Genomic DNA, 5,711 nt, shown 5'->3' with positions numbered 1-5,711 from the left:
AATTGGAAAACAAACTGTTCAATAATACCCAAGGAAAAATTCGGAAATTCATCTGCCATTTCTGCGGATGATGGCGTGAGCTTTCGTTTGTTCCGTGCTTTGTACTCTCATAAAGCACGCTGTTTAAACCAATGAGAGCGCGCGTTATATAGAAACTTTATTATAAAAAGTTATAAAGGAGAAATAAAGGGGGGTGGAGGGGGTGGGTTTTAAAATTCTAGTTAATCTGTGCATTATTCAGCTCTTTCTAAGGCCTTGTTACTGGTTTAGAGGCCTGGTTACAGCATTATGCCAGGTCCATTAGGCTTGGCAGTCATACTGACAATAATCAAAGCCTGGCAAGTCCCGTTTGGACATTTGCAAGACTTTGCTCCTCAAGACTATACTGAATGTTCATTAATGCTACACTACAACAAGAGATAAACATAGACCAAATTGCTGACATACAATAATTGTATTAACATGCTTCACACATTTTAGATAAACCGCTTTGTTTTTCGTTGCCTTTAAGAGTAAAACAAAAATATTAAAATGTTGCATTTTACGCTTTCAAATTGGGGACTGGTTTGGGTGGTACCGTGGATTCAAGGGCGAAATTTCAGCCAGCATCACACGAGCATAATTTTCGGCATAATGGTACGATTTTTTGGTCTAATTTATGAGCATAAAGTGTCTAATGCTAGAGGGTTAGTCATAAAATTGGTCAAACCGGTTTTATATACTCCTTTTGGCATTTTTTTTTTTTACTTAAATGATTCAAGTAACGAAGCTAAATAATAAAGCGGCATATGTTCTCATTATTCCAAAATATCATCATGTGGATGACGCCGTATCGAGTAAAAACTATCAAGTCATTATGTTCTGAAAAGTAAGTTTCGATCGTTCAACGACCATCGTCCGGTTGTGATTAGAGTTATAACAGCAATCATTCGTTGAATTGTAAGTTGTATGTCTTGTTCGAAATAGAAAGTGGTTATTCATTTCTTAAATTATTAACTTGCCTGCTTCTGTTAAGACCGTTATGAAAAATCATGAAATCTTGAAAGCGCCTTAGTATCATGAGGTTATACTTAACATTAATTAATCATCAATTGTCTACCGCCATTTGCGCGAAAATAATTACTCTCTCGCTTTTTTATGTTTTTCACAACAATTTAGTTATGTCTAAATACATCATTTTAAGTTAAAACTTTACCAAAAGGTATTGTTTCTTTAATAAATGTCCTCAAAAGTGTGGTTCGTACATCGTGAGGTCATTTTTTGTTTGTTCGTTTGAAAGCGCTTAGCTCGGCTGTGAGTGCGCTAAGAATTTCTGGGCAAAAGGTAAACGTTTTGCCAATATGTGAGCAGACACCACACAAAATTTGGGCGAATTTATTGAGAATTTTTTCAGTAATTAGATTAAATCACTGCAAAAATTCATCTTAAAAGCAATTAGCAGTAGGAGTACCTGGTCTCAGCCTGAAAGAACATATTATTACCTACTTGATATTTTGTAGAACAGGTTTCCTAGAACTGATCAGCAGCTCAAGTGATTGGTGTGCCAACAAACTGCAGCAATGAGGTTTATGTTTTAATTGTCTTCAATTTCAGGCCAGTTTACTTTTGGCCATAAAGAAGCTCGGGATGTGCACGGGAAGGGACATGTTCCACACAAGCATAAGTTCCATGGGAATTTGAGGGATATGCCTGAAACAGTTTATCGGGTGCTACGACCTGACGAGGATCCCAACAGCATTGAACCAAAAGATAAGACACTCGATAAAACTGTACTATCCCACGTTAACTGTGGCAGTCGGCCAGGATACAAATCGCAGTTTATATCAACTTCAGCCACCTTGACAGCGTCTAAATTATACAAGCAGTTGGCGGAGAGCAAGGGTGAAAGTGGTTTGCGAATTTGCGAATTTATTATGGCTGCAGTGGAAAGGAAGTGCACCGTGTATGACCTGACAGACGAGAACGTCTTACAACGGTGCCTGGGAAATGCTGTGATGGCCAGAAACTTTGCGACAAAGTATAAAGAAGTCCTGCTGGAATGTAAAGGCCGGGCAATTACATGTACGGTTGTTGAACAGTAAAGCTTTCATTGAAACCGGTAGTTGAGTAGAGAGAGTTCAAATATTGTCAAACTGAGTATTCCATTAAATGAATACCAAAAACCATAATATTGTTTGTGTTAATATCTGTCTCAATGTTTTAAGGTTTTTTGTCTATATTATGTATTCAAATCCTGGATTTTAAAGAGAACACAGGGCGCAGAGGAGTTTTGTTGGATCGCCTACGACAAAGTCTCACCTCGTTAATTCCAAATGTGCTTACTTTGCATTATCACATACGGGGCAAAATTACTGAAAGCTTATTGGCTGCGGCGGAGGGCGTTTTTCCTTAATCACGAGGGCACTTTTGGTAATCAATTGTTCCGTGGCATGCAATGCCTGTCGGTTGAAAGTGGGCCTTTAGCCACTATTTATAATGACAGCAACGATTTATTGAATTGAACTTTAACCAAATGGGAGCGTGTTAATTGTTGTTTGTTGCGGCACTTAACGGGCTTCCCAATTTTTCCCTTTATGTTATAAGCCACACCTAGCCCGGACAAACTGCGTGACCGTTAAAATCTAAGCCTTTCACATAATTTCGATAAAATCCAAGTCCAGAAAATCCAAGTATTTTTACCTGAAGTGTTGTTTGTGGTAATCCTTGTGGCTGAAAACGAACAATTTTCAGAATGATTTGAAGGGTTTGTGTTCAACGTTCACTTGAGCGTACCAATAGAAAGACAAGGGTAGAAAGCTCGATATCGGACCGCTGCAGCATCAGGCAAGCTGAAACCCAAAGGTTTCCTCTCATATCATTATATCTGAAATCCGTCGAAAACTCGAAGCGCTATACCTCAAATAATATCGAGAAATTCTGCATTCGAAGCTCCAAGGTAGCTGGATTATTGTGTGTCGGGCCGCTGTTTGCTCCTCTCTGATTGGATGATAAGAAACAATCATCCAATTAGAGAGGAGCAAATGAAAGCAAACGGACGCCGACACACTAAAACCCAGCTACGCATCCCTGGGGCTTCAAATGCTGGATTTTTCGATATTATTTGAGGCCTAGCGCTTCGAGTTTTCGACTTCGCTCATGCAGATCGATGGTGAAAATGTTATTTTTGACGGGTGACCTAGCGAATAAGGCTGAAATAACTATTTTGTCGGCACGAGATACAACAAGGGCCTGGGTTCCAGGCCGGGGCATCATGGGCAACGATGTAGGGGTATATAAGACCAGGTATAACACGTGGTTGTCATCCAGGCTTCCGAACCAACCGCGCTTATTTGGGGCCGTAGGCCAATATGGCCTGTTTATCTTATAATCAAATGCAATGACAGAGCTGTTGTTCCCCAGCCTTACTGGTACCAAGACTGATTGCTTGTTCGGAGTAGTAGGCTATATATTTTGTGCATTAATTAAAGTGTTGTGGCTCACCAGCCCTACTGGCACTTGTAAACGACTTGTACGTGCGGAGATAGCTTTATCCTTGGTTGCTTTTCAAGGATTTCTCCCGTAGTTTGTAAATTGTTTGTGTTATATAGTGTTCGGGTTGGTTCTCGCCAGGCCCTCCCAAAATAAACTTATTTGGTTCAGCGATGCTGTGTTGTTATTTGTTGTGGAGTGGAGAAAAAATACAATATATTTGGTGGAGAAGTACCCAGAAGTACACACATTTTTTCATACTTTCGGAGTCGAAGATTTTATGAAAATACACCAGTTTAATGAGCCCGCAAGTAGCACTTCTGATTTGATCATTGCATTTGAAAGCCATGGCACAAACGCGAATTTCAGATTTAACTCACTTTTCTTTCATTACCTATGTTGAACGAAGGAATAATGAATTTGAACCAGCAAGGGAGACGTACACATCCACAGAATGATCGACTCTCAACAACATCGTGTATTACGCATCGCCGCCGTTCGCTCAAACATTCGATGTAGCTCACATGGGCTTCCCTACATTTCAATGTAGCACTCTTAAAATCATTCAACTTGACACCAAATTTTTCTTCTGACACGCAATGAAGGTATAACATATATATATATGGCTTAAAAGCTGAAGCCTTAACACCAAGGTCTGTTTGTAAACGCAACATGGTAGTCTTCAGCACTGCTCACCTCTGCGTTGTGGCTGGAAGATACTGATTACGTCACGATTTCAGGTGATGATATAATAGGAATTGCTATGCATTATGGGGTAATATATAGATTTAGCCAAGTCTAATGGCGGAAATCCCTGGTTATATACTGGGTTGACAAACCCAGTCGGAATCTGCGTTTCATTTTCCCGTATTTTTACTGGGTTGCCAGTATGGCAATCCTAGTCGGAAAATGGGTGAGATTTGTTAGTTTCCATTTTTTTTTTTCCGTGTTGGGAAAAGTCTTTCCTACCACTCTCTTGCTAAGTGGTGTCTTTGTGCGTAGAGTCTTCTGCGCGTATTTTGTTAGGATTTCAGGAGGTAGTAGAAAGGCGTAGATTTCTCTTGTTTGACACAGTAGAATATTAACCTGCAGTGGCGTCGAAGATTAAAACGCAAATGGCGTTTTGGAGGATCTTTAAACAAAATGTACCCTTATGGAGCTAAAGAATGGAACGTAAATTGGATACATAAGGCAGGCGGTGAAAAATAAATATCTGGAATCTTAAAAGCGACGAGTAATGGACTTCGACAACAATCTTTCGCCCGTCAAGCCGTAATCAAAGTGAGCTGTAGTTCTAATATTGTACAGGTGTGGTGTTTTGTACAACACTGAAATCAAATGAAAATTTATCTAGTATCTAATGGGTTTAACAAAGACAGAAAAGGAATTGAACAACTTGGATCTGTAATCTCTGTTGTCTGGCTTATTTATAAGTTATTTGTACTCAGTTCTGCTCAGTCTTCCGGTAACAATTGGAAATTTTACTAATTCTTGTTAGTCAAAAATTATTTGAAAGAAAGCTTGTTGCCCATTTTATGCTTGATAATTCAAGCAAAGGGTTTTTCAGTAAAGGGTTTGATGCTGAACACTGGTGGGAAATTTATTTAGTTGCGGTTTTGACACTTGACTTCACTTGAAACTTGACTTGACTTGACTTGGAGTGTGTTGGCAGCTTGTTTATAGTAATTTGACACGATTGAGTTTCTTTTCATTACGCACGTAATGAAATAGGAAGGGGTTTTTGCCTCTAATAGAATATATGTTGTTTGTTTCAAAAATATTTCGCTGGAAAAGGTGGCCTTTATGAATTCATCATGTTGTGTAATATGCGAGCTTAACTGGATAGTTTTTATGGCAATAGTAAAGCATTTTCGTGTCAAAATGAGGTTAGCGTCTTTCTGTTGTGTTAACTTAATTAAATATACCATGCCTCGTGAGTTTGTATTTCCCGTCTGCCTTAAACTTGATTTCCACTTTCAAAATTACCTCCAGAACTTACTTTTTGCGTAGAATAAGCTTTTATAATCATTTTTTGGTCTCTTCTGTGGTGATACTTAACGATTCGGGAACATTTTGTGAAAAAATACTTATAATAATGGGTCACACGCACAACTTGATCGCCCGATTTGCCCGATTATGCAAAACATCCACTCGGCCTTTTGACATCCCATTGAAAAAAAATTGCCAAAATATTTCTCTGAAATTTGAAAGGATGATTGCTAACGAATATAGAAAGATTTTCA

This window comes from Montipora foliosa, chromosome 3, assembly GCF_036669935.1.
Source record: "Montipora foliosa isolate CH-2021 chromosome 3, ASM3666993v2, whole genome shotgun sequence".
Lineage (NCBI taxonomy): Eukaryota > Metazoa > Cnidaria > Anthozoa > Scleractinia > Acroporidae > Montipora > Montipora foliosa.
This window is presented reverse-complemented; position numbering follows the sequence as displayed.